Here is a 26,932-nt window from a genome sequence, read left to right as displayed (position 1 = left end):
TCGTTGAAACCCCGGATAATCCTTTCGGCAACTACGCAGCACCAATCTGCCCCAGAAACCCCAGCATCTGCCCAATCTGTACTGCATCAGCCTCTCCTAGCCTAGCGCTAGCCCTGCGTCAGCTTATCTTGGCCTGCGTCAGCCCCAGGAGGCCTCGCGTCAGCTCTTTGAGCCTTTGCGTCAGCTACGCTGGCCCCTTTGGTGCTCTGCGCAACACTTAGCTGCCTCTACGTGGCCCTGCGTGAGCACTGGCTGCTCCTGCTTCTCTCTATCTAGCTGCTCTGTTGCTATCCCGGCACTATCTCTGACTCTCTGTCTCTCTGTACTTAATGCCCCTCAGCTACTCTCCGATCACTGATTCTATCTCTCTTAGCAAACCCCACTCTAGAGAATAGAATGACTGATCACTCTGGTGTATTCTCCAAGTGACCCTCAAGCCTCCTCTTATACTTTTCCTGTTTACATATCAACGGCCGAGATTAAGTCCCTAATCAACGGCTAAGATTAGATCTGGCTTGATCCATGTTTTTTGGACCATTCTAACACAGATTCATATTAATACACATTAATATTTTATTTTCCCTTATTTTAATATCTCTTGATTTGCGTAGAATCTGACCAAACCCTTTATGGGTATTGGAGATCTCATGTGCCCCAACCTCTCCACCAAATTTTGTGGCTAGAGCACATCCGATGCTACCCCAAATCAACACTCCCTCTTAGCAAGGACTATGCTCTAGCAATACTCCTCACTGAGTATTACTCTGCCGGCATCGGTACCTATGCTGATGCTAGGCCTTCCTGCCCAACATCCTCTGCACTGTTGCATCCTGTATTGTTGCCCATGGTTCTGCCACTACCACTGCTGAATCTGTACAACAACTCCCTCTGCATATGTGTTGTTGATGGTCCTTTCTCCCAACACTGCATCCGCATTGCAACTCCTCTCATCATGTTGCATCGTGCTGCCCACTGTTGCACTGCAACTCAGTTACTGAGAAGTAAGCAGTTGATCTCCCAATTGACCTCCCTGTTAGGCTAGAGACACCCACTAATGCTGAAGCTCCCTTTGCCGCTAACAAGTGCTCCCTCACTGACCTCTGCGCTGCTGCAACAACTCCCTGCATCTTGCACCATTGCACACCTCTCTGTGCCATCCTGCACTGGTGCAACACTCCTGTACCTCTCGCACTGCTGCAACTTGCTAGCCTTGCACTGTCTCCAGAGTCCTGCATTGTAGCTCTCTCTGTCGCTCCATCCGCTTCTGTCTCTACCCACCTAGCCAGTCTTGCTACTCCTCTTCGGGGCTCCTGTAGCAAGGTCTAATCCGAGAGGCTGGGTACCTCGAGGATCCTGCCCCTCATCGTCTATAGTCCATCTGACTATAGATCGATGTCTCCCCACTTCCGCTCAAATGGCGTGTGTGCACTCATGGCATAGTCATCGTCTGTCAAAACTTCCTTCTTTGACCATGCTGGTGCTGCCTTAGTCTCAGAAGACTCTCCCTTACTCTTCTTCCTTGGACACTGGGTTGCATAATGAGCCAGCTCCCCACAGTGGAAGCACTTGATCTTGGAGAGATCTTTCTTCTTTCGCTTCTCCTGCTTTCCCTCAGATGCTAGAGCCACATCTTCCTCCTTGTGCTTGACTTTGATTCCCTTGCTGCTGCTACCCGTCTTCGACTGCCGTCTGATCTCTTCCTGGCGAAGAGCTACCCACATCTTGTCCCACAGTGGAAGTGTCCCTCTGCCCAGTATACTCTGGACAAATACCTCCCAGTCTTCTGAAACAGCATTCAGGGCTGTCCTCACCATCAGCTCCTGATCCGGTGTCGCTCCTATAGTAGTCAACTGGTCTCGAATCTCATTCAGTCCTCCGAGGGAGGTGTCAATCGATTGTCCTTTCTTCATCTGATACGGCCTCATTTGATTCTCAAGCAACATTCTTCTATGCACAAAAGTATGCCGGTACAGCTTCTTGAGAGCCGCCCACATCTCAAATGTCGTTTCCTTCTCGGCTATATGTGGTACCACATGATCCTTGACCCCGTCAAGGATAATGCACTTGGCCCTCGCCATCGCCTCCTCGTACTTGTCATTATCACTGGGGTCGACAGGGACAACTACTACCTTCAAGGTGAAGTTATTGACACGATTTCTGTCAAGCATGGATAAGATTCTAGCCTTCCAGACTGCAAAGTTTGATGCTCCGTCCAGTCTATCTTGGTCTCTTACCCCGTGTAGTGCCATGATGCTCCTCTACTTCTCTCTTGGAAGTTCTCTGTTCGACTCCTCTGAGTCTCTACTTCCCGTCTGGAAGTTCTCTTTTGGACTCCCTCTAAGTCTTGATTTCCCTCTTGGAAATCCTTCTTCTGCTTGTCGAGATGTCCCCTACTCTGATTGACTTGTGCAACTGCATTGCTGATCTAGGTTCCTCGGCTAGAAACCCTTGGTAACAAGTCCTCTGGCCCTGCTTTGTCAGGTACTGTTCTGACTACAGTTCCTCACCAACTCCACTCTGCAATATTCTTGCAGCCTTCTAGACCCCAGCAACTGTGTCTTTGTGAACTACGTCAACCCCTCTCTGCCTCACGCTAGCCTTGTGTCACCTCGGATGGGTCTGCGTCAGCCCTGGGATGCCCTATGTTAGCCCTCTGACCCTCTATGTTAGCAACGTTGGCCTCCCTGAGGCTCTGCGCAGCTCCCGGCTTCCTCTGCGTGGCCCTCGCTGGCTCTACATCACACTCCTTGGCTTTGCTAGAAACAACTTCTGTCACCTCGAGACAACAATTTTATGCTGCTATTGCTCCGCTCGGCTGATGTCTTTTAGTCCTCCTGTGATCTGCAATCACGCTCTGATACCATGTTGAAATTTCTAAATTTACTTAGTTAGAAACCGTCCATGCACTTTATCTGATTTATTCCTACCTACTTGTTATTTTCCTTAACAAGTTATTTACAATGTAAATACTGAAAATAAACACTAGTGCATGCTCAACATGTTACAGACGAGTAACTAAAAGAAACAAGAACAAACACACCATATGGCACCATTATTTTTGGACTAATGTGCCCAGAAAAACCCAATGTGGGAAAACCGATGCAACTATCTGAGGGTTTTCTTAATAAGCAATATCAGAGTACAATTTGGGTGTTGAAATTGGCCTACCCAATAGAGAATTTCCTTGGTAGTAATACCTCTTAGTTTCTTACAAATCTACTGGCTGAAACCCTGGATAATCCTTCCGGCAACTACTCAGCACCAATCTGTCCCAGAAACCCTAGCGTCTGCCCAATCTGGACTGCATCAGCCTCTTCTAGCTCAGCGTTGGCTCTGCGTCAACCTATCTTGGCCTGTGTCAGCCCCAGGAGGCCCTACGTCAGCTCTCTGAGCCTTTGCATCAGCCACGCTGGCCCCTCTGGTGCTCTACGTGGCCCTGCGTGAGCACTGGCTGCTCCTGTGTCTCTCTCTCTGGCTGCTCTGCTGCTATCCCGACACTATCTCTGCCTCTTTGTCTCTCTGTACTCAATGCCCCTCAGCTGCTCTCCGATCACTGATTCTATCTCTCTTAGCAAACCCCGCTCTAGAGAATAGAATGACTGATCACTCTGGTGTATTCTCCAAGTGACCCTCAAGCCTCCTCTTATATTTTTCCTGTTGACATATCAACGGCCGAGATTAAGTCCCTAATCAACGGCTAAGATTAGATCTGGCTTGATCCATGTCTTTTGGACCATTCTAACACAGATTCATATTAATACACATTAATATTTTATTTTCCCTAAGTTTAGACTTAGGGACTCCATTAAAAATATTAATTATTTTAATATCTCCTGATCTGTTTAGAATCTGCCCAAACCCTTTCTGGGTATTGGAGATCTCATGTGCCCCAACCTCTCCACCAAATTTCGTGGCTAGAGCACATCCAATGCTACCCCAAATCAACAAATATCTTGTATCTTGTATTCTTGTACTTGTGGATATTTGAGGGCCATTATCCCTGGTACAAGAGCCCTAGATTGTTGCATTATATCAGTTGAAATAATATAACGAATATTGGGTTATTATACATACTTGTGTAAAAAGTTGTGTATATTTTGTGCTTGAGGGCCATTATCCCTGGTACAAGAGCCCTAGATTGTTGTATTATATCAGTTGAAATAATATAACGAATATTGGGTTATTATACATACTCGTGTAAAAAGTTGTGTATATTTTGTGCACTAGTAGATTTACTGTTGTTTATATTTCTCTGTGCAAATTAGCTTTGTTGTAATTCTTGGTTTGGTAGCATCATTGACTTAAGATTCGATCCTAGGCACCAAGATCGTGGAAAAACAACATAGTATCAGAGCGTGCCTGAGCTACCTTGAGGGACAATGAATTAGAGCGTGCACCATGAAGTATAACTTAAGAGGGAGTTGGTCACATTCTAAGTGAAGGGCTCAATAGAATGTTGAAGTTGCAGGTTGGTCTCCGGTATGAGGACAGGTTGGAGGGTTTGTCCAACTATATATAATCAATGCAAGGAAATGATCAAGTTGGTCTTGCGGGTCAACAAGATCTAGGTGCTTTCCGAGAAAGCCATCAAGTAGCCAGTTGACCCTAAGGAGCTGGAAGCGTATGAATAATTGGATACGAAAGCGAGATTGATCATCCTAAATGGTGTGAAGCAATCCTTGATACCTCATTTGTCCGCGAAGAACACTGCACATGAGATGTGGATGGCTCTTCAGAATTTGTTCTAGAATAAGAACGAGAACCGGGTGTTGGTATTGGAGGATATGTTGAAGTCCACCAATATGATAAAGGGTGAAGGAGTGGCTTTGTATATGACGATATCGTCTCAGGTTCAAGATGAGCTTGCCGCCGTTAGTGTGACTATTTCAGATTCTGATATGGTGAGGATTACTTTGAAAGAGTTCACCCAGAAATGTAAGCCCTTTATCAAGGGGATTGTTGGTAGAGAAAAGTTGCCAAAGTGGAATAGGCTGTGGGACAACTTCATTCAGGAAGAGTTGCGAGACAAGGATCTTCATTCAAATAAGAATTCTTCAGATGATGATGTGGCATTTGTAGCACGAATGAAGGGCAAGCAAAAGGACTCGAATAAGATCAAGTGTTTCAATTGTGGCAAGATGGGTCATTTTTTGATGAGATGTCTGATGAAGAAGAAAAAAGATGACGAGAAGAAGAAAGGGAAGTAGGTTGTCGAAGTTGGAGGAGGAGGACTTTGAGGTTGGAGGAGGAGGACTTTGCCTTGAACTCTAATTTCTTATAGTGTACAATTGACGAGGGTGCATGGTACATGGAAAGTGGAGTGTCAAAGCATATGACAGGGTCACAGGATGTATTCCAAAATCTAGCTGAGTGGGACTCAAAGTTGCACATGGTGTTGGGTGAAAAGAAGTTAGAAGGAAATCTGAGGATCGGGAGTCGTGCCATTCAAGATGGAGTCAGGGCAAGTTATGCAAGTCCATGATGTATTGTTTGTACCAGGACTCAGATATAGCGTGATATATGTCTCAACAATCGAGTAGAAGGGGTTTGAGGTCTTGTTCCAGGGTGGGAAGGCAAGACTCAGGCCCAGAGGCTCTAGCTCCGCATGTGTGCTGATTGGAGTTAGAGAGCATGGTCTATACAGGCTGACGGGCAAGCCTATGGATCATGAGAAGAAGAAGTGTGAAAACTCCATAGCGGAATTCTATTGCAGCAACTAGAAATTATTGTCCTAATTGAAATTTTCATTTAACAATTTATTTACTGTTTCCTACATCAAATACTGAATAACTCAAACTGAATTATACACAAATAAAACTATGGAAGAATAAACATTGGAAGAAATGCTAGCACACATAAAATAACAAAGTTATTTTGGACAAAAGTCCACGGAAAAACCCAACTTGGGAAACAATTGAGGGTTTTAATATTACGCAACAATGAAATAATTTGAGTACAACTGGATGCTGAAACTGGAAATTCTACAGAGAATTACTAACAAAAAATCTGGAGAGGAATTTTCCTCACCCCACAGGCAATCTCCCAGCACAACTTGCCTTCAGAATTTCGGCCTTCTGAGGCACTGCGTCAGCCTTTGTGCTGCTCTGCGTAGCTGGCTGGACGGCTTGCCCCAGTCTAGACTCTGATGAAGTCGTTATGCCTTCTGTTGACCGAAAAGACGCTTCTCTTGCACTCTGGGACTCCTCCTTGGCCTCTAGAACTAAAAACGTCAATCTCTTCCAGCAAATTGACTTTACCTCTAGAGGCTGTTGCGCAGCTCTGCATCAGCCTCTTTGTGGCTCCTCTACCTCTTTGCAAATGCATTCACCGGATCTGGAACCCTTCCTCCGACTTCAATCTCTCATTGCTTCAATCTCAGTGGCTCTCTCTCCGGGAACTGATTGCTTCAACTCTGGAAAATGATATGTTCATGAAATCGATCTGCTCAAGTGTCTTCTCCAAGTGCCCATCGACTACTTCTTATAATCATTTATTGGGATTCCAACGGCCAAGATTAACTCTTAATCGATGGCTAGGATTGACTTGAATTTAATCTGTGTGAGTTTCTATATCATTCATGCGTTGACTTAATTAATTCTGATTAACTAACCATATTCCCTAAGTTTAGACTTAGGAAATATTTAAAAATTGGATAATAATCTAATTAAGTCATTTCTAGGTGGAATTTCCAGAAATGATTTTTGGGGTTTGGAGATCTCCTGTATTCTAGCCTCTCCACAAAATTTCAAGGCTAGAACACGTCCGTTGCTACAAAAACTAACACTCCCTCTTAATGAAGAATGTGTTCTAGTGCTACTGCTCACCCTGTAGCAATACCTTGTCTCTACATCATCTCCTGTCATGTTGCTTCCCACCAACCATTGTGCAAATTTGATATTCGTTGAATCTGTGCTGCTGTTGACCTTGCTGAACTGCTGCCAACACTGCAACTCCCTCTCATCTGTTGTTGTTGTAACTGCAACAACTACAATTGAGAAGCATCCTAAATACTGAATCAACTGTGATCAGTATGATGCCTCTGTCTCCCAAGTCTTTGAATGCTGCTAGTATTTGCGCTGTCACTGAGGAATCAACACTGCTATTGACTCTGCACTATGCCAACTGCACTGTTGCCAACTCTGCATTGCGCTCCCTAGCATCTGGCGGCTACTAGCCTATGCATTTGTCACTCTAGTCTCTGACTGAATCAACTGACACTGATTCATCCTGCTACTAAAAATTGTGGGCCCTTGTAGCAAGGTATTGATCCAAGAAGTGGACTCCTCAAGAATTCTGCCCGTTTGTAGCGCTCTGGGGCTACAACACCAAGTCACTCCAATTCATTCCTGGGGTATATTAGCAAACATAGCGAAGCCTTCCTCCAGCCTGGAGGACAACCTATCTATCTTTATGATGTTGCCTGCTGGTATTGCTTCTCCTCCTTGTCCTTGTTTCTAAGAGGACACTAGGTACTGTAGTGACCAAGCTCACCACATCTGAAGCACTTAACCTTCGATAGGTCCTCCTTTCTTCTCTACTCCCCCTGTCCCTGCTGGGACCCTTAGATGTGAGGGCCACATTCTCCTCCTCCTCCACCTGCTTCGATCCATTGCTATTGCCACTGATGGAGCTATTCAATAGAGCTCGTCTCAACTCCTCCTGCTGCAAATCAGCGCACATCCTGTCCCACCTTGCAAGGTATCTCTGCCCAAAATACCTTGGACGAATACCTGCCACTCCTTGGAGACATTGTATAGTTCCAATCACACTAGCTCTATGGGTTGAGGAACTACCCCAATAACTGACAGTTGCCCTCGGACTTGCTGAATCTTGGTGAGGAAGGGGTCTATGCCTTGCCTCTTCTATATCGTGATGCATCTCAGCTTCTCCTCTAAGTACATCTTCCGCTGTTCGAAAGTGCCCTAGTATAGTGTGGAGAAAGTCTCCCACATCTTTTTGGTTGTTCCCTTGGCTGCTATATGTGAGACAATATGATCTCGGACTCCGTCTAGGATCAACCTCTTCACTCGTGCCATCTCCTTTTTGTACTCCTTTCGCTGATCTGCATCCGTGGCAATTGCTACCACTGCATCAATATATGGCTTCAGGCCATATTCATCTAGAAGGAATGACATCCTTGCCTTCCAGATGACATAGTTGGAAGCTCCATCCAACCTATTTTGATATCAAAGTCCAGCAGTGGCCATCTCAACAAATGTCAAAAATACCCTCTATCCTATATATATCTTCAACATTAGGTGTTTGCCTTGAAATCTTGCTTTCGATTGGCTGAATGGTAGTTTGATGAAAATATTTTGGTCACTGATATTTTTGTCTTTTTCCTGTTGCAAACCAAGGGGTAATCAAAGATTCTTCCTTCTATGGGAAACTTGTTGAAATGGGTTAGCATTTGGGCACATGCATTCCAAAGAACCCAGAAAGAGTTTTGGGAAATTCCAACCAGAAGTGATTTTATTAAAATAATTAATATTTTTAATGGGGTTCCTATGTCTAAACTTAGGAAAATTAAAATATTAATGGGTATTAATCTAATCAGGGGTGAAACTTCTACAAAAAGCCACAAATCAAGCCAAAACGATCTAGCCTTTGATTAAGATTTAATCTAGGCCATTTGTTGTCCAACAGGAAGATATAAGAAGGGGCTTGGGGGTCATTTGGAAAACACACCAAGAGATTAAGGAAATCGATTTTCTGAAGTGAGAAGTTCTCAGGAGGAAAAATCGTATGAAGAGATCTCTTGCAGTTGAGGGGCAGGGATAGAGCTTCCAGAGAGAGAGATTCTCAGCTGGAGAATCAGCAGAGAGGCAGTGAGTGATCTAGAATCCTTGACGCAGAGGCTTACGCAAGCCCAGCAGGGCCAAGCAGAAGCAACACAGAGGGAGAGAGATAAAGTCGAAAGTCACAGCAGAGGGTCATTTTCAGCGGTCGGAAGTCGAGGTGTGAGACCGGGAGGCTGAGAGTAGTGACTCTAGGCTACTGATCGATTCCCTAGTTGGGTGATGTAGTGCCTACAAGGGTTGATGCTCAGACAATGTAGAGGCAGCATAGGCCCTGCCAAGGGCACCTCATCCAACAGACGGAACAATCGAGACTTTTTCTCAGTGATTATGTGACGCAAAACTCACAAAGCTTTTGCCAGTGTTTCTCTCTATAACTGAATAACCATGTGAGGTATTTAGAATTTCCTACTGCTTAATAATAATAAACCCTCAGAGCTGTTGCACCAGTTTTCCCGTATTGGGTTTTTCCGGGGACTTTTGTCCAAAAATAACTATGTTCTATGTGCTTCTATTTTCCTTGTTCAGTTTCTTTGTTTCAAAATCATATTTAATTGGTGTTGGCTGCTTCAGTAATTTACTTCAATGTTTCAAGAAGAAATCTGAAATAAGCTTGTAATGTAATTTACAATCTAGGAGAACTAGATTCAGTTGGTTGTCATAGGATTCCTGAGATTGTTAGATCTAGGAATTTTCACAAAACTTTGATGATTTCACTAGATTTTTAGTTAGCAATGTGGCTCCAACTACTGATCAACATATCAAATGATAGCTCCAAAAGGAATGTCACTATCCACATAATGGCATACATCATCAAAATCTTGGGGATGATCCTTGGAAGAGTAATTCTGTAGCTGCTGGTTTTGGGTTTTAGATTTGCAATCTATATTATTATTTTTTGTCTTTGATGATACCCATGCTTCCATGAGTTTTGTCACTCTCATGAAAAATTTGCTCAAATCTGCATTTTTCCTTGTTATCTTTGGCTTCCCCTTTGGATTCCAGTCTTGGAATTCTTATTCTCGATATCACCTTGATTCTAGCCCACAAGTTGCCAAAATCATGCACTCGATATCACCTTAATTTTAACCCACAACTTGCCAAAATCATGCTCTAACACTGTTGTAATGTACCAAAGCTAACATATACTAATTCAACCCAACAAATTTTTAAAATCTTCTGTAACGCATTCCATCAAACATATAGTGAACAAACATTTCTTCGAACACTTTGAGAGAAAACTCATAAATGTGAAAATTCCTAGACTTGAAGGAACCCCTGCTGCATCAAATCTTAATCTACTTCACCTACTTGACTTTTAAACTACCTTCATCAAGTTATTCTTCTGAATATTGAAGCAAATTACTTCTGTAGCCTACACTAATTAAATATTTGATCTCATGAAACAGAGAAAGGAACAAGATACATAGGACCCTTATTTTTGGACACAATAGTCCCCGTAGAAACCCAATGCGAGAAACCGGTGCAACAACTCTTAGGGTTTATTATTATGCAAGAGAAATATCTGAATACAAATCTAGGATGCTCATCTAGAAATCCTTTATAGACAAAATAGTGGCGGAAAATCTAAGTGAGTTTTACCTCACTTCACTTGGCAGAATTCCAGTTGATCCGGTACAGACAAAATAGTGGTGGAAAACCTAAGTGAGTTTTACCTCACTTCACTCGGCAGAATTCCAGTTGATCCGGCACAAGACTGGCTAACCCAAAATATTTATGTGTTGGCTCTGCGTTAGCCCTGCCTCACCTTCTATACCCTCTACGTCAACTCTCCCGGCGATTCCTTGCAATTCCCAACAGTTTCAGTTGTTCCGGCAGTTCTGGATTTTGCGTGACAGGCAACGTTTCTACGTCAGCTCTCCCAACTACTACGCTGCCTCTACGTCAACTTTCCTGCCTGTTCCGGCAGTTCTGGATTCTGCGTGACAGGCCGCTTTTCTACGTTAGCTCTCCCAACTACTGCGCTGCCTCTACGTCAACTTTCCTGGCTGTTCCGACAGTTACTGGCAATTTTGGTTGTTCCGACAGTTCTAGATTCTGCGTGACAGGTAGCTTTTCTGTGTCAGCTCTCCTGGCTTTTGCGTTGCCTCTGTGCGATCTCTCTCCGCCTCTTTGTTAGTGTTCTTCGGAAAGTCCTCCCGGATTCTCACTGCCCCTCTACTGCAAGATCTCCCCAATCAATTTTCCTCCTGAGAACTTCTCACATCAAAAAATCGATTACCTCAATCTCTCTGTGTCTGTTTCCAAATGAACCCCAAGCTTCCAATAAGATTTAGCCTCCGCCAATGATAAATATGGCCTCTAAGGTCAATTCGGCTTCAACAGATAACACTTGGCCTCCTGGAGTATTTTAGTAGGTAAATATTTGGCCTCCTAAGGTGATCAATGATTCGGCCCCTTCACAAATGCAATTCTGAGCCACACAAGATAATTCAACTCTTTGGAAAATTTCATTGGCAAAGTCTCAGCGTCCTCAAATTGATGATGATTTCGACCCTCCTGAAATAGCTAAGCCTCCAAACAAATTAGCCCGGAACTTGGCTATCTTTCACAATAGGAAATTCATTCTCCTCAAATTTACCTCTGCAATACAAACCTTGCTCGGAAGTTTTTCCTTAAGATTGAGGGTTTCTCTTTCAACAAGCTCGCTGCAACCCCTCTAATAATGACAAATGGGAAACTTGAAGTGATTTCCCCCAATAGCCAACTAGGGTGGAAATTGATGTCCACCAAAATCGATAGAGTACCAGCAAGGGTGGTAATTGATGTCCACCAAAACTAGTTTGAGGGTCTCACCCTTGAGCTAGACTCGCTTGAGCCCAAATGCAATCACAAGAAATAAACACCAAATAGAAAGATTGAGGAATGACCTTCTATCGCTTTTTATCATACTTAATCAGATGTTCTCCAAGATTCTAGAACTCCTCTTTTAATATTTTATTGAGGTTTTTCCTCCAAGTGACCTTTTACCCTCTTTTATTTATAATAACAATTTTCCCCTTTTAATTAATAATAATTTGCCCCTTTTTATTAATAACAACATTATAAAGTAGAGTTGGGGCAAAACCCCTCTGTCACCCTAGCAATTTTCTGTTTTTGCTAGCTTAAAGGAGACAAGATACGCTATTCGGAAGGGTATATTCACGTTCAGGAAAGTAGGGACATTACATTATGCTTTTCCAATACATTTTAAAGATTGTAGTAGTTTCTTGTTCATTAGAGTTGGGAGATTCAAGAGTTCCTTTATGATGAAGCATGATATGCTAGGGAAGTAGGTGATGGTTAATTAGCGGGGTAGAGCTCATGCTAGGAATAGTAAGCACCATGTGCTTACTATGTCCCAACCATATTTTGCATTTTTCTTTTATTTAGTTGTGGTTTCATATGATTTTATCATTCTTTGAGATGCATTGAATTTTTGGGCCTTTGGCTCCAAGATGACAAATGTCAATCAACCCAAAGAATGGGTGTGGATAATAAGGGGACCATGGAATCTAGGAAGTATGGATTAGCTTGGACATGCTACTTCAATCAGTTTGTTGAAATTTGTAGATTGGGAAGTACTCCAAGCTCTTGGGTTAGGGATTTGGAGGTTGGACCGCCAAAAAGGGGCTTTGTGGGCATGGAACCCAAGGTGTGGTCTTTGCACCAAAGCATGTGGGTGTGAAATCGTGAGGGTTACTAGACATGTGATGGATGGAGATGATAGAGGACGTTGAGGTGAACCAGACGCATCGAAAATCAATGAAGTCCTAGTTGTCTATGTGGAGATATTAATTTTTGAAGATATTGTGTGGGCTTGTGCATGATGATTTAAGGTTAGATTAGTATTTGAGTGACCTTATAACAGTGCCCAAGCCCTCTTGGATGAATTTGAAGGAGCCCTTGTATTGTGTATAAATACAAGGTGATGGAGGCTCATTTAGGCATCCATTGGTGCAACACATGAGCAAACAAATGTGAGATAGGAGCTCGCATAAGAGGGAGAATATTTCTGTATTCGGGCACAGGTTAGGAGCAGCCAAGCGAAGTTGGAAAAACCTAGATGTGGAGCCCTTCCTATACTATTTTGGATGCCACATCAATCTACAGGAAGGCCAACTAGAAAGGGAGAACTTGGGGGTTGATTTGACATATTTTTGAACTTGGTTTGCATGGTGTAAACCTCGGGAATAGGCCGTAGGTCTAGACTGATACTACAAGAAGGGGCCGAGGTATGAAATCACTTGGAACAGTGGGCTGAAAGGCCTATCAAGGGTGCATACTAGTCCCAGTTGATAGCGAGGGGCAGCGCCATTAAGTTTGAGGTGGACTGAGTTGAGTAAAGGTGTTTGCGAGTATAAGGAGAGGGTTGTCTAGGAGTTTTTGGGAGCCCTAACCAAGCAACAACACCTACAACAATCAAATTGATACAAGGTATGTTTCTTCTTGAATCTTGCTAGGTGTTGGGTTTAGTTTTGGATAAGACTGGAAGATTAGTTGTATTGGGCATCTTGTGGTTGGTGGAGGGCAACAAGTAGGTGTCCAAAGTAGCCCAGAGCACTGGACAAGGACTTTGGACAAGTGTGAGTTGGTTGAAGTGCGGGTAGCCTAAGTAGCTCCTTGATGGACTAAGGAGGCTACTAGAGGAGGCATATTGGAGCTCAAGGTTTAGCTAGCCATAGGAGTAGATTTGATAGCCCCTGTTCATCATTGGAGAAGCGACATTTGGTGGTGATAAGTGGTGGCCCTTCGTGCCCTTTGTTGATCTTCATTGGAGCAGTGCAGGAAGACCATAGTGGGCAGTTGTGAGTTTTTCACAAACGAAGTTGTGAAAAAATCAACAAGAGCCTTGATGTGTTGGTGTGTTGATGTACAAACGATCAATGAGAAAGCAGATTGGATAGCCGAGATTCAGTGGCCAGATGGACTTTGAACATTGATAGAGGTAGATGCTGTAGAGTGAAAGCAAAGGACCAATAGTGTACAGGATATGACATAGAAGCTGTGATCGTCGATCGCCATATTATCTTGTATTTTGTATTTGTACTCGTGGATATTTGAGGGCCATTATCCCTGGTACAATAGCCTTAGATTGTTGTATTATATCAGTTGGAATAATATAACGAATATATGGTTATTATACATACTTGTATAAAACGTTGTGTATATTTTTTGCACTAGTATATTTATTGTTGTTTATATTTCGTTGTGCAAAGTAGCTTCGTTGTAGTTCTTGGATGGTAGCGTCATTGACTTAAGATTCTATCCTAGACACCAAGATCGTGGAAAAACAACATGGCATCAGAGTGTGTCTAAACTACTTTGAGGGACAGTGAATCAAAGCGTGCACCGTGAGGTACAACTTAAGAGGGAGCTAGTCACATTGTAAGTGAAGGGCTCACTTGAATGTCGAAGTTGCAGGTTGGTCTCCGGTATGAGGACAAGTTGGAGGGTTTGTCCAACTATAGTCAATGGAAGGAAAGGATCAAGTTGGTCTTGACCCTAAGGAGTTGGAAGTGTACAATGAATTGGATACGAAGGCGAGATTGATCATCCTAAATGGTGTGAAGGAATCCCTGATACCTCATTTGTCCACAAAGAACACTGCACATGAGATGTAGATGGCTCTTCAGAATTTGTTCTAGGATAAGAATGAGAACCAGGTGTTGGTATTGGAGGATAAGTTGAAGTCCACCAAGATGATAAAGGGTGAAGGAGTGGCTTCGTATTTGACAATATTGTCTCAGGTTCAAGATGAGCTTGTCGCCATTAGTGTGACTATTTCAGATTCTGATATGGTGAGGATTGCTTTGAAAGGTTTCATCGATGAATGGAAGCCCTTTATCAAGGGGATTGTTGCCAGAGAAAAGTTGCCAAAGTGGAATAGGTTTTGGGACAACTTCATTCAAGAAGAGTTGTGAGACAAGGATCTTCATTCGAAGAAGAAGGCTTCAGTTGATGACGTGGTACTTGTACCACAAATGAAGGGCAAGCAAAAGGACTTGAGTAAGATCAAGTGTTTCAATTGTGGCAAGATGGGTCATTTTTTGATGAGATGTCTGATGAAGAAGAAAGGAGATGACAAGAAGAAGAAAGGGAAGCAGGTCGTCGAGGTTGCCACTTCTGCCGAGATAAATGATCTCACTAGGAGGTTTGAGGAGGAGGACTTTGCCTTGATCTCTAATTTCTCGTAGGGTACAATTGATGAGGCTGCATGGTACATGGAAACTGGAGCACCAAAGCATATGATAGGGTCACAAGATGTATTCGAGACTCTAGCTGAGTGGAACTCGAAGTTGCACATGGTGTTGGGCGACAAGAAGTTAGAAGGAAATCTGAGGATCGGGAGTCGTTCCATTCAAGATGGAGTCAAGGCAAGTTATGCATGTCCAGGATGTATTGTTTGTACCAGGATTCAGATATAGTGTGATATATGTCTCAACAGTGGAGCAGAAGGGGTTTGAGGTATTGTTCCAAAGTGGGAAGGCAAGACTCAGGCCCAGAGACTCTAGCTCGGCAGGGTTGTTGATTGGAGCTAGAGAGCATGGTCTATATAGGTTGACGGGCAAGCCTATGGATCATGAGAAGAAGAAGTTGAAAATTCCACAGCCGGAATCCTATTGCAGCAACTAGAAATTATTGTCCTAATTGTAATTTTAATTTAACAATTTATTTATTGTTTCCTACATCAAATACTGAATAACTCACACTGAATTCTACACAAATAAAACTACGAAGAATAAACACTAGAAGAAATGCTAGCACACACACATAAAATAACACAGTTATTTTTGGACAAAAGTCCCCTGAAAAACCAAACTTGGGAAAATCAGTGCAGCAGTTGAGGGTTTTAATACTAAGCAACAATGAAATAATCTAAGTACAACTGGATGCCGAAACTAGCAATCCTAAAGGGAAATACTAGTGAAAAATTTGGAGAGGAATTTTCCTCACCCCGCAAGCAATCTCCCAGCATAACTTGCCTTCAGAATTTCGGCTTATTGACGCAATGCGTCAGCCTTTCGGCTACTCTGCGTAGCTAGCTGGAAAAATTGCCTCAGACTAGACTCTAATGAAGTCGTTATGCCTTCTATTGACCAGAAAGATGCTTCTCCGACACTCTGGAACCTTTTCCCGGCCTCTAGAACTGAAAATGTCAATCTCTCCCAACAAATTGACTTTGCCTCTAGAAGTTACTACGCAGCTCTGCGTCAACCTCTCTGTGGCTCCTCTGCCTCTTTGCAAATGCACTCAGCGGATCTGGAATCATTCCTCCGACTTCACTCTCTCTGCCCCTCTCTCATTGCTTCGATCTCAGTGGCTCTCTCTTCGGAAACTGACTGCTACTCAGGAAATCGATTTGCTCAGGTGTCTTCTCCAAGTGCCCATCGACTACTTATAATTCTTTGTTGGGATTCCAATGACCGAGATTAACTCTTAATCGATGGCTAGGATTAACTTGAAGTCGATCCGTGTGAGTTTCTAGATTATTCACGCGTTGACTTAATTAATTTTGATTAATTAACCATATTCCCTAAGTTTGGACTTAGGAAATATTTAAAATTTCGCTAATAATCTTATTAAGTCATTTGTAGGTGGAATTTCCAGAAATGATTTCTGGGTTTTGGAGATCTCCTGTATTCTAGCCCCTCCACAAAATTTCAAGGCTAGAACACATCTGTTGCTACAAAAACTAACACTCCCTCTTAATGAGGAATGCGTTCTAGTGCTACTGCTCACCTTATGCCCACCAACCACTGCGCAAATCTGATATTCCTAGCATCTATGCTGCTGTTGACCTTGTTGAACTGCTGCCAACACTGCAACTCCCTCTCATTTGTTGTCATTGCAACTGCAACAACTACAATTGAGAAGCATCCTAAATATTGAATCAATTGTGATCAGTATGATGCCTCTGTCTCCGGAGTCTCTGAATGCTACTAGTATTTGCACTGTCACTGAGGAATCTATGCTACTATTGACTCTTCACTATGCCAACTTCACTGTTGCCAACTCTGCACTGCGCTCCCCAACATTTGACTCCTACTAGTTTCTGCATCTGTCACTCTGGCATCTAACTGAATCATCTGACATTGATTCATCCTTCTACTGAAAATTGTGGGCCCCTGTAGCAAGGTATTGAACCAAGAGGTGGACTCCTCAAGAATCCTTCCCTTCTGTAGCGGAATGAGGCTACAACACCAAGTCACTCCACCTCACTACTAGGGGTATATCAACAAACATAGCAAAGCCTTCTTCCAGCCCGGAGGGTAACCTATCGATCTCTGCTGATATTGCCTATTGGTCCTGCTTCTCCTCCTTGTCCTTCTTTCTGAGAGGACACTAGGTACTGTAGTAGCCAAGCTCACCACATCTGAAGCACTTGAGCTTCGACAGGTCCTTCTTCTTTCTTCTCTACTCCCCTTGTGTTTGACTAGGACCCTTAGATGTGAGAGCCAGTCTTGGGTGTCCCAGACACCAATGTGGTGTTGGGTGTCCAGTGGTTATATGCATTGGGGAAGGTCATGACTGATTGGAAGAAGCTCTAGATGGAGTTCCAGGGTCCAGATGGGAATCCGATAACACTGAGGGGAATGCACTCTTATCCCCCTCAGAAAGTTTCAGCCCACCGGGTGGAGGCAGATCTGTGCCATGGAGATGTGGAGTGGGCAATTGAGCTACGAATTTCGGAGTTGGTGACAAAAACGTAGGTCATAAATCCAGATATACTAGCCTTGTTGGAGAAGCACCAGGGGGTTTATGGGGATGTCCCACAAGGTAAACCGCCAGATCGTGGATTTGAGCACACCATTGAGCTAGAGGAGGGGGTGAACACAGTCATCACCACCCCTTATAGGCATCCAAAGGCCTATAAGGATGAGATAGATCGGGCCATTTAGGAGTTGTTGAGGTTGGGGCACATCAGGCCTAGCTCGAGTCCATTTGCTTCGTCTGTGGTGCTAGTGAAGAAGAAAGATGGGTTGTTGCGCATGTGCATAGACTACAGGGCTCTCAATAAAAATACTTTGAAGAACAGGTACCCCATTCCACGCATAGATGAGTTGATGGACGAGCTTAGGGGAGCTAAATACTTCTCTAAGATAGATTTGCACCAGGGTACCACCAGATTCGCATGAGGGAGCAGGATATCCCAAAGACTACTTTTCGCTGCCATTATAGACACTGAGTTCTTGGTGATGCCCTTTGGGCTAACCAATGCCCCAGCCACATTCCAGTGCTGTATGAATCATGTGTTCTGTAGACAGCTGAGACATTTTGTTCTAGTATTCTTCGACAACATACTTATTTACAACAGAACATGGGAGGAGCATCTTCAACATTTGGAGGAGGTGCTCCGCATAGTTGAGGTGCAGCAATTGTATGCGAAGTTGTCCAAATGTGAGTTTGGGCTAACATAGATGTTGTACTTAGGGCATGTGATTGGGGAGGATGGAGTGGTCATCAGGAGAAGATTTGGGCAATTCTAGATTGGCCCACACCCAGGAACGTGACAGAGTTGAGGGTTTTCTTGGGCATTTGTACGTACTACCAGAGAATTGTGAGAGGGTTCCCACAGCTTGCCACACCTATTACAGATTTGACAAAAGAGGGGAGATTTTGTGTGGACATAGGTAGCGGAGGAGGCCTTCACGCGCCTCAAGGGGGTCATGAGTAGCTGTTCGGTCTTAGCCTTGCCGAATTTCACGTGGCCATTTGTGCTGGAGTGTGATGCGTCTGGTGAGGGGATTGGGGCCGTTTTGATGTAGGGGGCCATCCTATTGCATTTGAATGAAGGAAATTGCAGCGTCACGCGGTTGTACTCTGTGTACGACAAGGAGATGTTGGCAGTGATGCATGCGTTGGCCAAATTCAAACAGTGTTTAGTGGGCAACCGATTCAAAGTGAAGACGGATCACAACAGTATTCGCTTCCTCCTTGAGCACCAGTCCTTAGAGGGGAGGTAGCAGAAATGGGTGAGTAAGCTCCAGGCTTACGACTTTGAGATAGAGTATGTGAAGGGAAAACACAACATGGTAGCTGATGCCCTCTCTAGGAGACCCACAGCTCTATCTTTGATGGATGTCACACAGGATTGGAAGGCTCAACTATTGGTTGAGTACTCCAAGGATAGGCAGGCCTGCGACATTTTGGATGGCATGCACCGAGATGATCGATTCCGGGTGATGGACGATGTGATCTACTACAAGGATCAAATCTATTTAGTGCTAAGATCTCAGCTGAAGGAGAGGATCATGCAGGCAACCCATGATTCTCTGCTAGCAGGGCACCCAGGTTTCCTCAAGACATACCGTGCTGTCAGGGAGAGGTTCTCCTGGCAGGGACTTAAAGGGGATGTGCTGAAACATGTGAGGGAGTGCGTGGATTGCCAGAGGAACAGGGTGGAGCTGAGTCACCCGACCGGTTTGCTACAGCTGCTCCCCATTCCGGAGAGGAAGTGGGAGAGCATATCCATGGATTTTATCACAGGACTTCCGGCAGCACAGGGGCGGGACTGCATCTATGTGGTGGTTGACAGACTGACCAAGTTTGCCCACTTCTTTGTTATTTCATTGAGATCTTCACCTTCCCAGGTGGCCGAGTTGTTCTTTCGGGATGTATTCCGGTTGCATGGTTGCAGGGCAATCTTTGCTCGAGCAGAAAGGAGCAGAGAAGCTTCGCCCATGGTCTTATGGGTCGTATAAGGTGGTCTAGAAGGTGGGAGAGGTGGCCTACGAATTAGAGCTACCTAAGGAAAGTCGAATTCACAATGTGTTCCACTTTTCATGCCTAAAGAAGGCATTAGGGTAACATATTACAAAAGCGGTCGAGTTGCCTCCCTTGGATGATGAGGGGCACTTGGTCTTGATGCCTGAGATCATATTGGAGACCCGAGAGAAGAAGTTGAGTAACGAGGTGATCAGGGAGTACCTGGTCAAATGGAAGGATTTTCCAAGAGAGGATGCCACGTGGGAAAGTGAACAAATCTTGCGGCATCTAGTTTTGCAGTTGCTTAGGGACAAGCAACATCCGGGAGGGGAGGACTATAATGTCCCTTCCTAATAATTTTCCCAAGGTGAGGAGAAAATCAATTTTGGCAATTTTGTTATTTTTGGCTATAAGCAATTTTGATATGAGAACTTAGGAAAAGGGGGTCAATGTGCTTTTAATGGATTGTGGGGGCCACTAACTCACCCAAAAATACACACCCCATGAAGGCAACTTGATTTTTGTAAGTGGGGATCGAAATATTTGATGGGACCCACATGGGGCACAAGGGAGAAAGCATAAATAGGAGGAAGTGAGCAACATTTGGGGCTTTTTGATCATTTGAGAATTTCATTGTTGCTTTGGCTGTTTAGCTAAGCTACAAGTGTTGTTCAGCGCAAGAGCTTCCCAAGGAGTGAAGTTCATCCCTCTCTTCAGTAGACTTTGAGTGCCACCCTAGGAGGGCTTCCTTGATCCATATTGAGTTGCCACTTTGTAGAGGAGGATCTATAGCAGGAAAGCTTGTCAAACACCCACTTTGAGCTGTTGGTTGAAGAGCTTGCGTCATCCTCATTCAGGACCGTGCAATAGAGGGGGACACTTGGTTGGAGGATTAACTAGAGGATTGGGGAGCTGGGTTGTGGCGAGATTGTTGGGAGACTGAGTTGGGGAGGTTTCCATCTCTGTGTGAGCAAGTTACAATAGTTTTCAATTTTAGGCAGTGAGTTCCAGTGTTGGAAGAGGGTCAGTCCCCAAGGTGTCGAAATTGGCAGGGAAAAACCAGGCAAAACCCTTTCTGGGTTTTTCTGGGTTTCTGGAGAGGAGTGCATCGCCAAAGTTACAAAAATTTCTGGGTTGCTTTGAAGGGGGTAAATCAGTGGCTGAAGTCAGCCAACAATGTAGTTTTAACTTTTGAGGGGACAACTCAGTATTCTTGGAGCAGAAAAAATCACAGCAGTTGGGCACTTTTGTATCATCCACCTGAGGCTTGTATCTTGCCTTGTGCAAGCCTAGATGCACCTCATTCAACTTCTTGTACTCCGGCGTATTTGATTAATAAAATTTGGCCATTTGGGTGTTTATGAGAAATTTTTGTTTACATGTTCCTTACTGAATAAAATATCATTGTGAATGTTATGGTTTGTTTTTGTTATCACTGAAATCTTCTTTTAGAAATATTACAACTTTTCAGAGCGACATCAACCTCTTCCAAGGAAGACGTTGGCAAAGGAAAACTATTTGTGGACTCTTCAAAGGATGTGGGACACTTCATCCAAAGTTTAGCCACTATTCGAGAATACATAGGGTTATCATTCTCAAGGATTAATATTTGTTGGAGTTTTTCTTGTCTAGTTGGGAGAATCGATCCACCCCTTTGTGGGGATATATTCATTTTTCATTGTACATGCGGCATTGAACATCTTCATTTTATTAATTTTAGAAAAGGATTGGATCTAGAAATTCCTTCCTAGATCTAAGGAAATTCTACAAAATAATATTATTTTAATGTAAAGGAATTTATTTACTTCCTCTATATAAAAGAAAGACACTTTCTTCCTCATTGTAATCATGGTTGGATAGTTGGAGTATTCCTCTCCTTGCGGTTTAATAAAAATATCTCTTGGTGTCTATTGATGTTGAGTGTTTAGTATGTGATGTATTTTTCAACAAAGAAGATTATCCTTTCTTGGTTTCATTTATAATATATTCTTAAAGGTTATGTATATAAGTGATTCGAGATGACCGTAAGGCTTAGTGAGATCGATCCATCGAGGGGAAACCTAGCCATGTGGAAGGGGGTGTTAAAAGCATAGCTCTTAATTCCCCCTTTCTTGGTGTGAAGTAAGCACTAATTTTTTTTTTCTAGGTAGACCCTTGAGGGGGTTTCATTAGTAAAAGTTTGGTTTGCTTCATGCCATAGTTTATTTTTGGGCTAAGGGAAATCCTACTTGAATCCTCTCTAGTGTGGTTTTGGATTTATAGTGTGCCTTGATTGGGTGAGAGATTACCCATACTCTACAAGCTAGTCCCTCCCTTAATTCATTATTTCAGGTAACTAATAAAAGGTGGGTTTATCTTCTTGATATCCTCTCATGATTAACCTTTCATCATGGAAGATTCCCTTGAGTAGGAGGAAAGTCAGCCTTAAGAGTTGAGGTAGGTCATTGAGGTGATAGCAGATGACCTTCTAAGGTTCCACTTGGATAGCACAATGTGGGATAGAGACTTTATCATTCTAATGTACAATTTGAGCGTTAACAAGACCATCCTTGTCTCGAGAAAGGGCAAAGGATTCCTTGAAATATTTTACCCATGATGTGGGACTCATTACTCTATTAGGCTTCTCCAAAGAAATGAGAGGAAAGGCTCCTTTTTTATTGTTGGACTTACTGTCACTCGCATTGTACAGGCACCGCGACAACGCTCAAGACAGGGGCTGTCACTCTGATACCTGCCCACTCCATTCTAGTTGTCTCCCAACAACAGGCTATGGGGGGTAGTCCCTATGGAATGAAGTGAAGGAAAGCAAGTTAAGAATCAACTTACTTGGGAGGCACGGATGAGTAGCCTAGGCACTTGGTTGAAATTAAGAAAGATTATTGATTAAATTAGATTTTCTATTATGAGACTAGTTTGAAAAATCGGCTAACCCCGAATCCTATTGTAGTAACCAATGTTAATTCTTTTAATTGTTAATTCAATTAAACAATTTACTTCTTGTGTGCTACGACAAATGTCAAATTAAATACACTACAACCTTCACGAATAAAATAATGTGGAATAAATAAAAACACTAGAAGAAATAGATACACACACACAAAATACACCGTTATTTTTGGATTAAGTCCCCTAAAAAACCCAACTCGGGAAAACCGGTGCAGCAGCTGAGGGTTTTGATATTATGCAGTAGTGAAAATTGAGTACAATCTATGGATGCTTAAATTAGCAATCCAAACAGAGAAACAACTGGCAATAATAATTAGTGAAAAAATTTCTCACTCCACAGGTGATCCAACACTGACCTCAGCTTGAATTGAGGTGCTCCTTACTCCCTCTGCACAGTCACCTGTGTCAGCCTATGCTATGCAATTACTGCATCCCACAAGCTCGGAACTATGTCTCCTCTCACTGTCTCGTCAACTGTTGTCTGGGAAAGTAATACTCTTTGCCTTCAGAACCTCTGCCCAGCTTCTGGCTCAAAATTTCTCCTTCTCCCCAGCAAAACGGAAATCTCCTCAAGAGGGCTCTGCGCTGCCTCTCTGCAATGCACTCGACGAAACTGGAAAAGCTTCCTTTGGCCTCATTATCTCTGCCCCTCTCTCATTGCTTTGATCTCATTGAATCACCTCCAGCGACTGAATGCTGCTACTGTGGAGATCGATTTCCTAGCATGTTAGTCAAGGTTGTCATTGATGTCAATATGGCATTGGCAGAGATGCCAAATATTCTTGAGATGTCTAATGAATATCATGAAACCATAGAATGAGATGATAAAGTTGAAGGCAGTAGATGCCTGGTTCCAGATGATGATGCCATAACTCTTGTTTGATAAGAATGCCATCAATTAATATGTCAAGCCACTAATGAAGAAGTCTTAAGAAGTGCCAAGTGTCAATCATATGCCTTGATTGATGATCTAGAAGCCCTTGATGACATATGAAGGACTACACTTGATGATGTCATACACTTGATGAATGACCACACTTGAGGATGGCACTTAATGATGGTCTTGATGACATGATTGGAAGAGTGCCTTGGAGCTCTCCTAATGGGAAATTTATGCTGCACTATGACTTATCATTGCACAAGTATATGATGACATTGTTGGATAGTTGGATATAGGATGATACACTCATGATGACATTATTGGATACACTCATGATGTCACTTATGATGACATTATTGGATACACTCATGTCACGCATAATAATATTGTCAAGTCAAACAATGAAGAATCCATGCTTTCCCAAACAATAGAAAAGCCTTGTTGTCCTTATCACCTTCTGCACATATTGATTTAGGGTAGCATCGGATGTGCTCTAGCCATTAAAATTGGTGAAGATGCTAAAGCACATGAGATCTCCAAGACCCAGAAATGGTTTGGACAGATTGTACCCAGCTTGGGATATTAAAATAATTAATATTTTTAATGGAGTTCTTAAGTCTAAACTTAGGAAAAATAAAATATTAATGGGTGTTAATATAAAATTGAGTTAGAAGGTTCCAAAAGTCATGGATCAAGCCAAATTTAATCTTAGCTATTGATTAGAGATTTAATCTCGGTCGTTGAAGGACCAACGAGAAAAGTATAAGAAGATGCTTGAGGGTCAGTTGGAGAACACACCGGAGTGATCAGTCATTCATTTGGCTAGAGTGGGGTTGCTAAGCAAAAGTGAATCAGTGATCAGCAGCGAAGGGCAGTGAGTACTAGATAGAGAGGCAGAGACAGTACTAAGAGACCAGCGCAGAAGCAGGGAAAGTGAGAGAAGTACCTAGTTCAGGCCATGCAGAGCCCAACAGAGATAGTGCAAAGGCTAGAGGGATTGCGTCATCCACGTAGAGGTTGTTGGAGTGACTTAGAGGGTCCCATAGGCTGTGCATTGCCTCAAAGGACTGACACAAAGGGTCTTGGGGTTGACGCAGAGGCCAGAACGGCCAGCGCTGAGCTTCAGAGTCGCCGGAGAGGGTTTCGTGGGACAGGTTTTCTGAATACCTGTTTCCGAATATATAGGTATTTCTGCGATGTATTTTTCTCTGTCAAGTGAGCCGGTTAGGCACTCAGTTGTACTCAAGAAAATACTGCATAATAATAAACCCTTAGAATAATTGCACCGGTTTTCCCGCATTGGGGTTTTCCGGGTATATTTGTCCAAAAATAACAGTGTCACTTGTGTGCTTGTTTTCTTTCAGTTGATGATTTGTAGATGTTGTGACTATATTGTGTTTATTTCGGTATTTAAATGTTTTAAATAACTTGTTCAAAATTTACAAGTAGAAGAAATAAACCAACAAAATACAGATTAATTTTCTAACGGATAGACTTAGAAAATTCAACATGGTATCAAAGTGTGGTTGCAGATCATAGTAGAGCTAAAGGCATCAGCTAAGCAGACTGTTTGCAGCAGAATCAATTGTTCGAGTGACAGAAGCTGATCCTTGCAGAAGCGATAGAAGAAGGGTTGATGCAGAGGGACTACGTCACCAGTCCGGGCTAGAGAGAGGCCAGTGCAGAGGCTGAGGAGGGCAGAAAGAGGCTTACGCAGAGACCACGAGGGTTGACGCAGTGGCCGAGGGAGCTATTTTTGTTGTAGCCGTGATTGCGCAGAGCCTAGAGGCTCAGTCCTTCAGTTTCTAGGGTGAAGGAATCTGTGGGCAGTTTGCGGGAGCGAAGCTGGTGGGGTACTGTGGTCAGAATAGTACCTAACAGGGCTAGACCAAGGTAGAGGGAGTTGCTGCTGAGGCGAATTTCTAGCCAAGGATTCTGGATCAATGCTGCAGTTGCACAGATGATTGGAGAGGGGTAACTTGATGGTTGGTAGAAGGATTTCCAGGAGGGTAATCGGGACTCAGAGGGAGTTGAGAAGAGAACCTCCAGATGGGAAGTAGAGAGACTCGGAGGAGTCGAACTGAGAACTTCCAGACGGGTAGTAGAGAGACTCGGTAGGAGTGGAACCGAGAACTTCTAGGTGGGAAGTAGAGAGACTCAGAACAGTCGACAAAGAAGAGTAGAGTGTTAAGTTATGGTATGTTCTATGCTTATAGCAGTTTACTTTTCTTTCTTATTATTATCCACAGATTAGCAATCACATGTACATAAAGTAAAGTGTAAATAGAACATGTAACGATTGACAGAAAACAAGCCAAGACAAGAGACACAAGATGTGGCGGCTAGCCAGGGACAAACCCCACAATGTGTGGGGAAACCCTTTGATCAAATCTTCTTTTATCTTCAAGAATTCAACAGAGAGAAATAGTACAATAAATCTGATTCATATTAGCAGTAGAAAACCCTAGATCAGCAGCATCAACATTAGCAGCTTCATCATCAAACTAGGGCAGACGATATCTCACAAACCGACCGTCGGATCGGCTTGATTCCACCACCAAAAGTTGCGGCTTCCATAGGAGGTTCAGATGAACCTACAGTGCAGTTCAGATGAGGAGATCTTCTAGTCCATGCAGGTCAAACTTTACTTCTGCAGTTGCAGCTTCAGTTTCAGCAGCTTCCTTCAAACTAGGGCAGTTGATATCTTGCAAACCGTCTGTCGGATTGACTTGATTCCACCACCAAAAGTTGCGGTTTCTAGAGGAGGTTTAGATGAACCTACAAAGCAGTTCAGATGAGGAGATCTTCTAGTCCATGTAGGTCAAAGTTTACTTCTGCAGTTGCAGCTTCAGTTTCAGCAGCTTCCTTCAAACTAGGGCAGTCAATATCTTGCAAACCGTCCGTCGGATTGACTTGATTCCACCACCAAAAGTTGCGGCTTTTAGAGGAGGTTCAGATGAACCTACAACGTAGTTCAAATGAGGAGATCTTCTAGTCCACGCAGGTAAAACTTTACTTCTGCAGTTGCAGCTTCAGTTTCAGCAGCGTCTGGCTTCACATGTGTGAGGGAGAGACCCTTTTCTGCACAGTAGAGAAGAGATTCTTTCCTGCATAGTAGAGAGAGAGAGAGATGTGATGAGATGAGTGAATCCAAATGAGGAAAAGTCCTCCTATATTTATACACAACGTTGGTGTTTGAATAGATGCGATTGTTGGGCTTCTGAGCCTACATGAGTTGTAGGTTAGCTTGATAATAATTCCATAATCAAAATAAATTCATATCTCCATGAATACTTATCGGAATCAGATGATCTTTATATCAATCTTACACCTCTCGATGAGAGGAATCTAATAAAAATATTATCAGCCATGAATAAGATGACCCACATGAAGTTTGGCCCTTGTTGCCAATTTTAACATTCCCTCTCAACTAGGGAGAACTTCATCTGCAATCTGTCTATCGGTCGTTACTATTCATCCATCAAATGCACTGCCCTGTACAGCCTGTCCCTTGCCCTGCTTTGCTCTATTCTGCCTGTTCTGCTTTGTCTTGTTCTGCCCTGTACTGATCTGTATTGTTCTGCTCTGTTCTGCTCTG

Source organism: Pinus tabuliformis, chromosome 6 (genome assembly GCF_031772625.1).
Source record: "Pinus tabuliformis cultivar Carrire ecotype Pingquan chromosome 6, CPIR1, whole genome shotgun sequence".
Classification (NCBI taxonomy): Eukaryota; Viridiplantae; Streptophyta; class Pinopsida; order Pinales; family Pinaceae; genus Pinus; species Pinus tabuliformis.
Note: the sequence above shows the minus strand (reverse complement) of the source record.